Source organism: Denticeps clupeoides, unplaced genomic scaffold (genome assembly GCF_900700375.1).
Source record: "Denticeps clupeoides unplaced genomic scaffold, fDenClu1.1, whole genome shotgun sequence".
NCBI lineage: Eukaryota > Metazoa > Chordata > Actinopteri > Clupeiformes > Denticipitidae > Denticeps > Denticeps clupeoides.
The window spans coordinates 26981-35826 of record NW_021629975.1 but is presented as its reverse complement, the minus strand read 5'-3'; the positions used below and the strand labels follow the sequence as shown (position 1 = coordinate 35826).

At 44.9% G+C, this 8846-nt stretch overlaps 17 non-coding genes across 17 annotated transcripts; all 17 read right to left on the bottom strand.

Annotated features, from left to right (window-relative positions):
* Positions 1 to 36: 36 nt before the first annotated feature.
* On the bottom strand, positions 37 to 149 carry LOC114778704 (U5 spliceosomal RNA). Its single transcript, XR_003746438.1, has one exon. It is a non-coding gene; the product is annotated as a U5 spliceosomal RNA (small nuclear RNA).
* A 582-nt stretch (positions 150 to 731) lies between these two features.
* On the bottom strand, positions 732 to 922 carry LOC114778719 (U2 spliceosomal RNA). The gene has a single exon (XR_003746453.1). It is a non-coding gene; the product is annotated as a U2 spliceosomal RNA (small nuclear RNA).
* A 122-nt stretch (positions 923 to 1044) lies between these two features.
* On the bottom strand, positions 1045 to 1158 carry LOC114778702 (U5 spliceosomal RNA). The gene has a single exon (XR_003746436.1). It is a non-coding gene; the product is annotated as a U5 spliceosomal RNA (small nuclear RNA).
* A 592-nt stretch (positions 1159 to 1750) lies between these two features.
* Positions 1751 to 1941, bottom strand: LOC114778718 (U2 spliceosomal RNA). Its single transcript, XR_003746452.1, has one exon. It is a non-coding gene; the product is annotated as a U2 spliceosomal RNA (small nuclear RNA).
* Positions 1942 to 2063: 122 nt separating this feature from the next.
* Positions 2064 to 2177, bottom strand: LOC114778701 (U5 spliceosomal RNA). The gene has a single exon (XR_003746435.1). It is a non-coding gene; the product is annotated as a U5 spliceosomal RNA (small nuclear RNA).
* A 589-nt stretch (positions 2178 to 2766) lies between these two features.
* Positions 2767 to 2957, bottom strand: LOC114778717 (U2 spliceosomal RNA). Its single transcript, XR_003746451.1, has one exon. It is a non-coding gene; the product is annotated as a U2 spliceosomal RNA (small nuclear RNA).
* Positions 2958 to 3079: 122 nt separating this feature from the next.
* Positions 3080 to 3193, bottom strand: LOC114778739 (U5 spliceosomal RNA). Its single transcript, XR_003746468.1, has one exon. It is a non-coding gene; the product is annotated as a U5 spliceosomal RNA (small nuclear RNA).
* Positions 3194 to 3786: 593 nt separating this feature from the next.
* LOC114778716 (U2 spliceosomal RNA) lies at positions 3787 to 3977 on the bottom strand. The gene has a single exon (XR_003746449.1). It is a non-coding gene; the product is annotated as a U2 spliceosomal RNA (small nuclear RNA).
* Positions 3978 to 4099: 122 nt separating this feature from the next.
* Positions 4100 to 4213, bottom strand: LOC114778738 (U5 spliceosomal RNA). The gene has a single exon (XR_003746467.1). It is a non-coding gene; the product is annotated as a U5 spliceosomal RNA (small nuclear RNA).
* Positions 4214 to 4797: 584 nt separating this feature from the next.
* Positions 4798 to 4988, bottom strand: LOC114778715 (U2 spliceosomal RNA). Its single transcript, XR_003746448.1, has one exon. It is a non-coding gene; the product is annotated as a U2 spliceosomal RNA (small nuclear RNA).
* A 122-nt stretch (positions 4989 to 5110) lies between these two features.
* On the bottom strand, positions 5111 to 5224 carry LOC114778737 (U5 spliceosomal RNA). The gene has a single exon (XR_003746466.1). It is a non-coding gene; the product is annotated as a U5 spliceosomal RNA (small nuclear RNA).
* Positions 5225 to 5813: 589 nt separating this feature from the next.
* On the bottom strand, positions 5814 to 6004 carry LOC114778714 (U2 spliceosomal RNA). Its single transcript, XR_003746447.1, has one exon. It is a non-coding gene; the product is annotated as a U2 spliceosomal RNA (small nuclear RNA).
* A 122-nt stretch (positions 6005 to 6126) lies between these two features.
* LOC114778736 (U5 spliceosomal RNA) lies at positions 6127 to 6240 on the bottom strand. The gene has a single exon (XR_003746465.1). It is a non-coding gene; the product is annotated as a U5 spliceosomal RNA (small nuclear RNA).
* Positions 6241 to 6825: 585 nt separating this feature from the next.
* Positions 6826 to 7016, bottom strand: LOC114778713 (U2 spliceosomal RNA). Its single transcript, XR_003746446.1, has one exon. It is a non-coding gene; the product is annotated as a U2 spliceosomal RNA (small nuclear RNA).
* A 122-nt stretch (positions 7017 to 7138) lies between these two features.
* Positions 7139 to 7252, bottom strand: LOC114778735 (U5 spliceosomal RNA). The gene has a single exon (XR_003746464.1). It is a non-coding gene; the product is annotated as a U5 spliceosomal RNA (small nuclear RNA).
* A 585-nt stretch (positions 7253 to 7837) lies between these two features.
* Positions 7838 to 8028, bottom strand: LOC114778712 (U2 spliceosomal RNA). The gene has a single exon (XR_003746445.1). It is a non-coding gene; the product is annotated as a U2 spliceosomal RNA (small nuclear RNA).
* Positions 8029 to 8150: 122 nt separating this feature from the next.
* LOC114778734 (U5 spliceosomal RNA) lies at positions 8151 to 8264 on the bottom strand. The gene has a single exon (XR_003746463.1). It is a non-coding gene; the product is annotated as a U5 spliceosomal RNA (small nuclear RNA).
* Positions 8265 to 8846: the final 582 nt, after the last annotated feature.

Sequence of the window (8846 nt, the reverse complement as noted above, 5' to 3'; positions counted from 1 at the left end):
CCACGTTTTCTTAAGTATTCTTTGAACCCATCGTGTAGCTCTGTCAAAACAGAGCCCCCAAAAATATTGTGAGCTTGTTGACCGCCCCTCTCCACGGAAATCTTAGTAAAAGGCGAAAGATTTGTACGTGATGAAGAGAAGCCCAAGCGACACAACAGGGCCGTAAAGGTGGAGAGTGTCTCTTGTGTGTTTGGTGCTGACATCAGGGTGCGTCGCACCTTAAGGCCGAGGGCCGGACAACCCCCGCCTAATCAATTCAGCTCCACCCTATTCCACAGTTACGCCAGTGAACGACGTCGAACGATTGTCACAGAGCAGGCACGGACACGAAAACCAAAGAGCAGCTTGTAAAAAAAAAAAAAAAAGAAGAAAAAAGGGCGGGAAAACGTAACAAAGACTAAAAATACCTCTTAACTAACTTTGAAAAAAAGCTGACAAGGGCAATGTAAAAAACTTCATTTTGAAAACGTTTCTCAATAGCTGTAACACCTGGTTTTCACAGGCAGTCTCCCATCCAAGTACTAACCAGGCCCAAGCCTTCTTAGCTTCCAAGATCAGACGTTCTTCTGCTGGTATGGCCGTAAGCAACCCCTGCTTGAAAATCTTGGACTTTTAAACAAAAAGGCGCTTGAAAACATATCAAGGAATAAAAAACTTGCCTTGAATGTCAAAAACATGATGGAGAAAAGGCAACAAGTTGGAGTGGTAAGTTTTTATTTGCAACACAACAGAGAAAGTGCACCGCTCCCAGAGGCACTGCAATACTGGGTCGATGCGTGGAGCGGATGGAGCAAGCTCCTTTGCCGACTCCCTGTTCTAAAAATCCGCTTAATATGTAGTCCCCCGCTGGGGGACGTATCAGATATTAAACTGATAAGAACAGATACTACACTTGATCTTAGCCAAAAGGCCGAGAAGCGATAACCTGAAAAAGGCGCCGTGGCGTGCCATTCTCGGAACGTGTGCGGTATTTGCTGGATGGTGCGCGTATACGTAGCGCACAACACACCACGTTTTCTTAAGTATTCTTTGAACCCATCGTGTAGCTCTGTCAAAACAGAGCCCCCAAAAATATTGTGAGCTTGTTGACGCCCCCTCTCCACGGAAATCTTTAGTAAAAGGCGAAAGATTTGTACGTGATGAAGAGAAGCCCAAGCGACAACAACAGGGCCGTAAAGGTGGAGAGTGTCTCTTGTGTGTTTGGTGCTGACATCAGGGTGCGTCGCACCTTAAGGCCGAGGGCCGGACAACCCCGCCTAATCAATTCAGCTCCACCCTATTCCACAGTTAAGCCAGTGAACGACTGTCGAACGATTGTCACAGAGCAGGCACGGACACGAAAACCAAAGAGCAGCTTGTAAAAAAAAAAAAAAAAAAAAAAAAAGAAGAAAAAAGGCGGGAAAACGTAACAAAGACTAAAAATACCTCTTAACTAACTTTGAAAAAAAGCTGACAAGGCAATGTAAAAAACTTCATTTTGAAAACGTTTCTCAATAGCTGTAACACCTGGTTTTCACAGGCAGTCTCCCATCCAAGTACTAACCAGGCCCAAGCCTTCTTAGCTTCCAAGATCAGACGTTCTTCTGCTGGTATGGCCGTAAGCAACCCCTGCTTGAAAATCTTGGACTTTTAAACAAAAAAGGCGCTTGAAAACATATCAAGGAATAAAAAACTTGCCTTTGAATGTCAAAAACATGATGGAGAAAAGGCAACAAGTTGGAGTGGTAAGTTTTTATTTGCAACACAACAGAGAAAGTGCACCGCTCCCAGAGGCACTGCAATACTGGGTCGATGCGTGGAGCGGATGGAGCAAGCTCCTTTGCCGACTCCCTGTTCTAAAAATCCGCTTAATATGTAGTCCCCCGCTGGGGGACGTATCAGATATTAAACTGATAAGAACAGATACTACACTTGATCTTAGCCAAAAGGCCGAGAAGCGATAACCTGAAAAAGGCGCCGTGGCGTGCCATTCTCGGAACGTGTGCGGTATTTGCTGGATGGTGCGCGTATACGTAGCGCACAACACCCCACGTTTTCTTAAGTATTCTTTGAACCCATCGTGTAGCTCTGTCAAAACAGAGCCCCCAAAAATATTGTGAGCTTGTTGACGCCCCTCTCCACGGAAATCTTTAGTAAAAGGCGAAAGATTTGTACGTGATGAAGAGAAGCCCAAGCGACAACAACAGGGCCGTAAAGGTGGAGAGTGTCTCTTGTGTGTTTGGTGCTGACATCAGGGTGCGTCGCACCTTAAGGCCGAGGGCCGGACAACCCCGCCTAATCAATTCAGCTCCACCCTATTCCACAGTTAAGCCAGTGAACGACTGTCGAACGATTGTCACAGAGCAGGCACGGACACGAAAACCAAAGAGCAGCTTGTAAAAAAAAAAAAAAAAAAAAAAAAGAAGAAAAAAAGGCGGGAAAACGTAACAAAGACTAAAAATACCTCTTAACTAACTTTGAAAAAAAGCTGACAAGGCAATGTAAAAACTTCATTTTGAAAACGTTTCTCAATAGCTGTAACACCTGGTTTTCACAGGCAGTCTCCCATCCAAGTACTAACCAGGCCCAAGCCTTCTTAGCTTCCAAGATCAGACGTTCTTCTGCTGGTATGGCCGTAAGCAACCCCTGCTTGAAAATCTTGGACTTTTAAACAAAAAGGCGCTTGAAAACATATCAAGGAATAAAAAACTTGCCTTTGAATGTCAAAAACATGATGGAGAAAAGGCAACAAGTTGGAGTGGTAAGTTTTTATTTGCAACACAACAGAGAAAGTGCACCGCTCCCAGAGGCACTGCAATACTGGGTCGATGCGTGGAGCGGATGGAGCAAGCTCCTTTGCCGACTCCCTGTTCTAAAAATCCGCTTAATATGTAGTCCCCCGCTGGGGGACGTATCAGATATTAAACTGATAAGAACAGATACTACACTTGATCTTAGCCAAAAGGCCGAGAAGCGATAACCTGAAAAAGGCGCCGTGGCGTGCCATTCTCGGAACGTGTGCGGTATTTGCTGGATGGTGCGCGTATACGTAGCGCACAACACACCACGTTTTCTTAAGTATTCTTTGAACCCATCGTGTAGCTCTGTCAAAACAGAGCCCCCAAAAATATTGTGAGCTTGTTGACGCCCCTCTCCACGGAAATCTTTAGTAAAAGGCGAAAGATTTGTACGTGATGAAGAGAAGCCCAAGCGACAACAACAGGGCCGTAAAGGTGGAGAGTGTCTCTTGTGTGTTTGGTGCTGACATCAGGGTGCGTCGCACCTTAAGGCCGAGGGCCGGACAACCCCGCCTAATCAATTCAGCTCCACCCTATTCCACAGTTAAGCCAGTGAACGACTGTCGAACGATTGTCACAGAGCAGGCACGGACACGAAAACCAAAGAGCAGCTTGTAAAAAAAAAAAAAAAAAAAAAAAAAAAAGAAGAAAAAAGGCGGGAAAACGTAACAAAGACTAAAAATACCTCTTAACTAACTTTGAAAAAAAGCTGACAAGGCAATGTAAAAAACTTCATTTTGAAAACGTTTCTCAATAGCTGTAACACCTGGTTTTCACAGGCAGTCTCCCATCCAAGTACTAACCAGGCCCAAGCCTTCTTAGCTTCCAAGATCAGACGTTCTTCTGCTGGTATGGCCGTAAGCAACCCCTGCTTGAAAATCTTGGACTTTTAAACAAAAAGGCGCTTGAAAACATATCAAGGAATAAAAAACTTGCCTTTGAATGTCAAAAACATGATGGAGAAAAGGCAACAAGTTGGAGTGGTAAGTTTTTATTTGCAACACAACAGAGAAAGTGCACCGCTCCCAGAGGCACTGCAATACTGGGTCGATGCGTGGAGCGGATGGAGCAAGCTCCTTTGCCGACTCCCTGTTCTAAAAATCCGCTTAATATGTAGTCCCCCGCTGGGGGACGTATCAGATATTAAACTGATAAGAACAGATACTACACTTGATCTTAGCCAAAAGGCCGAGAAGCGATAACCTGAAAAAGGCGCCGTGGCGTGCCATTCTCGGAACGTGTGCGGTATTTGCTGGATGGTGCGCGTATACGTAGCGCACAACACACCACGTTTTCTTAAGTATTCTTTGAACCCATCGTGTAGCTCTGTCAAAACAGAGCCCCCAAAAATATTGTGAGCTTGTTGACGCCCCTCTCCACGGAAATCTTTAGTAAAAGGCGAAAGATTTGTACGTGATGAAGAGAAGCCCAAGCGACAACAACAGGGCCGTAAAGGTGGAGAGTGTCTCTTGTGTGTTTGGTGCTGACATCAGGGTGCGTCGCACCTTAAGGCCGAGGGCCGGACAACCCCGCCTAATCAATTCAGCTCCACCCTATTCCACAGTTAAGCCAGTGAACGACTGTCGAACGATTGTCACAGAGCAGGCACGGACACGAAAACCAAAGAGCAGCTTGTAAAAAAAAAAAAAAAAAAAGAAGAAAAAAGGCGGGAAAACGTAACAAAGACTAAAAATACCTCTTAACTAACTTTGAAAAAAAGCTGACAAGGCAATGTAAAAAACTTCATTTTGAAAACGTTTCTCAATAGCTGTAACACCTGGTTTTCACAGGCAGTCTCCCATCCAAGTACTAACCAGGCCCAAGCCTTCTTAGCTTCCAAGATCAGACGTTCTTCTGCTGGTATGGCCGTAAGCAACCCCTGCTTGAAAATCTTGGACTTTTAAACAAAAAGGCGCTTGAAAACATATCAAGGAATAAAAAACTTGCCTTTGAATGTCAAAAACATGATGGAGAAAAGGCAACAAGTTGGAGTGGTAAGTTTTTATTTGCAACACAACAGAGAAAGTGCACCGCTCCCAGAGGCACTGCAATACTGGGTCGATGCGTGGAGCGGATGGAGCAAGCTCCTTTGCCGACTCCCTGTTCTAAAAATCCGCTTAATATGTAGTCCCCCGCTGGGGGACGTATCAGATATTAAACTGATAAGAACAGATACTACACTTGATCTTAGCCAAAAGGCCGAGAAGCGATAACCTGAAAAAGGCGCCGTGGCGTGCCATTCTCGGAACGTGTGCGGTATTTGCTGGATGGTGCGCGTATACGTAGCGCACAACACACCACGTTTTCTTAAGTATTCTTTGAACCCATCGTGTAGCTCTGTCAAAACAGAGCCCCCAAAAATATTGTGAGCTTGTTGACGCCCCTCTCCACGGAAATCTTTAGTAAAAGGCGAAAGATTTGTACGTGATGAAGAGAAGCCCAAGCGACAACAACAGGGCCGTAAAGGTGGAGAGTGTCTCTTGTGTGTTTGGTGCTGACATCAGGGTGCGTCGCACCTTAAGGCCGAGGGCCGGACAACCCCGCCTAATCAATTCAGCTCCACCCTATTCCACAGTTAAGCCAGTGAACGACTGTCGAACGATTGTCACAGAGCAGGCACGGACACGAAAACCAAAGAGCAGCTTGTAAAAAAAAAAAAAAAAAAAAAAAAAGAAGAAAAAAGGCGGGAAAACGTAACAAAGACTAAAAATACCTCTTAACTAACTTTGAAAAAAGCTGACAAGGCAATGTAAAAAACTTCATTTTGAAAACGTTTCTCAATAGCTGTAACACCTGGTTTTCACAGGCAGTCTCCCATCCAAGTACTAACCAGGCCCAAGCCTTCTTAGCTTCCAAGATCAGACGTTCTTCTGCTGGTATGGCCGTAAGCAACCCCTGCTTGAAAATCTTGGACTTTTAAACAAAAAGGCGCTTGAAAACATATCAAGGAATAAAAAACTTGCCTTTGAATGTCAAAAACATGATGGAGAAAAGGCAACAAGTTGGAGTGGTAAGTTTTTATTTGCAACACAACAGAGAAAGTGCACCGCTCCCAGAGGCACTGCAATACTGGGTCGATGCGTGGAGCGGATGGAGCAAGCTCCTTTGCCGACTCCCTGTTCTAAAAATCCGCTTAATATGTAGTCCCCCGCTGGGGGACGTATCAGATATTAAACTGATAAGAACAGATACTACACTTGATCTTAGCCAAAAGGCCGAGAAGCGATAACCTGAAAAAGGCGCCGTGGCGTGCCATTCTCGGAACGTGTGCGGTATTTGCTGGATGGTGCGCGTATACGTAGCGCACAACACACCACGTTTTCTTAAGTATTCTTTGAACCCATCGTGTAGCTCTGTCAAAACAGAGCCCCCAAAAATATTGTGAGCTTGTTGACGCCCCTCTCCACGGAAATCTTTAGTAAAAGGCGAAAGATTTGTACGTGATGAAGAGAAGCCCAAGCGACAACAACAGGGCCGTAAAGGTGGAGAGTGTCTCTTGTGTGTTTGGTGCTGACATCAGGGTGCGTCGCACCTTAAGGCCGAGGGCCGGACAACCCCGCCTAATCAATTCAGCTCCACCCTATTCCACAGTTAAGCCAGTGAACGACTGTCGAACGATTGTCACAGAGCAGGCACGGACACGAAAACCAAAGAGCAGCTTGTAAAAAAAAAAAAAAAAAAAAGAAGAAAAAAGGCGGGAAAACGTAACAAAGACTAAAAATACCTCTTAACTAACTTTGAAAAAAAGCTGACAAGGCAATGTAAAAAACTTCATTTTGAAAACGTTTCTCAATAGCTGTAACACCTGGTTTTCACAGGCAGTCTCCCATCCAAGTACTAACCAGGCCCAAGCCTTCTTAGCTTCCAAGATCAGACGTTCTTCTGCTGGTATGGCCGTAAGCAACCCCTGCTTGAAAATCTTGGACTTTTAAACAAAAAGGCGCTTGAAAACATATCAAGGAATAAAAAACTTGCCTTTGAATGTCAAAAACATGATGGAGAAAAGGCAACAAGTTGGAGTGGTAAGTTTTTATTTGCAACACAACAGAGAAAGTGCACCGCTCCCAGAGGCACTGCAATACTGGGTCGATGCGTGGAGCGGATGGAGCAAGCTCCTTTGCCGACTCCCTGTTCTAAAAATCCGCTTAATATGTAGTCCCCCGCTGGGGGACGTATCAGATATTAAACTGATAAGAACAGATACTACACTTGATCTTAGCCAAAAGGCCGAGAAGCGATAACCTGAAAAAGGCGCCGTGGCGTGCCATTCTCGGAACGTGTGCGGTATTTGCTGGATGGTGCGCGTATACGTAGCGCACAACACACCACGTTTTCTTAAGTATTCTTTGAACCCATCGTGTAGCTCTGTCAAAACAGAGCCCCCAAAAATATTGTGAGCTTGTTGACGCCCCTCTCCACGGAAATCTTTAGTAAAAGGCGAAAGATTTGTACGTGATGAAGAGAAGCCCAAGCGACAACAACAGGGCCGTAAAGGTGGAGAGTGTCTCTTGTGTGTTTGGTGCTGACATCAGGGTGCGTCGCACCTTAAGGCCGAGGGCCGGACAACCCCGCCTAATCAATTCAGCTCCACCCTATTCCACAGTTAAGCCAGTGAACGACTGTCGAACGATTGTCACAGAGCAGGCACGGACACGAAAACCAAAGAGCAGCTTGTAAAAAAAAAAAAAAAAAAAAGAAGAAAAAAGGCGGGAAAACGTAACAAAGACTAAAAATACCTCTTAACTAACTTTGAAAAAAAGCTGACAAGGCAATGTAAAAAACTTCATTTTGAAAACGTTTCTCAATAGCTGTAACACCTGGTTTTCACAGGCAGTCTCCCATCCAAGTACTAACCAGGCCCAAGCCTTCTTAGCTTCCAAGATCAGACGTTCTTCTGCTGGTATGGCCGTAAGCAACCCCTGCTTGAAAATCTTGGACTTTTAAACAAAAAGGCGCTTGAAAACATATCAAGGAATAAAAAACTTGCCTTTGAATGTCAAAAACATGATGGAGAAAAGGCAACAAGTTGGAGTGGTAAGTTTTTATTTGCAACACAACAGAGAAAGTGCACCGCTCCCAGAGGCACTGCAATACTGGGTCGATGCGTGGAGCGGATGGAGCAAGCTCCTTTGCCGACTCCCTGTTCTAAAAATCCGCTTAATATGTAGTCCCCCGCTGGGGGACGTATCAGATATTAAACTGATAAGAACAGATACTACACTTGATCTTAGCCAAAAGGCCGAGAAGCGATAACCTGAAAAAGGCGCCGTGGCGTGCCATTCTCGGAACGTGTGCGGTATTTGCTGGATGGTGCGCGTATACGTAGCGCACAACACACCACGTTTTCTTAAGTATTCTTTGAACCCATCGTGTAGCTCTGTCAAAACAGAGCCCCCAAAAATATTGTGAGCTTGTTGACGCCCCTCTCCACGGAAATCTTTAGTAAAAGGCGAAAGATTTGTACGTGATGAAGAGAAGCCCAAGCGACAACAACAGGGCCGTAAAGGTGGAGAGTGTCTCTTGTGTGTTTGGTGCTGACATCAGGGTGCGTCGCACCTTAAGGCCGAGGGCCGGACAACCCCGCCTAATCAATTCAGCTCCACCCTATTCCACAGTTAAGCCAGTGAACGACTGTCGAACGATTGTCACAGAGCAGGCACGGACACGAAAACCAAAGAGCAGCTTGTAAAAAAAAAAAAAAAAAAAAAAGAAGAAAAAAGGCGGGAAAACGTAACAAAGACTAAAAATACCTCTTAACTAACTTTGAAAAAAAGCTGACAAGGCAATGTAAAAAACTTCATTTTGAAAACGTTTCTCAATAGCTGTAACACCTGGTTTTCACAGGCAGTCTCCCATCCAAGTACTAACCAGGCCCAAGCCTTCTTAGCTTCCAAGATCAGACGTTCTTCTGCTGGTATGGCCGTAAGCAACCCCTGCTTGAAAATCTTGGACTTTTAAACAAAAAGGCGCTTGAAAACATATCAAGGAATAAAAAACTTGCCTTTGAATGTCAAAAACATGATGGAGAAAAGGCAACAAGTTGGAGTGGTAAGTTTTTATTTGCAACAC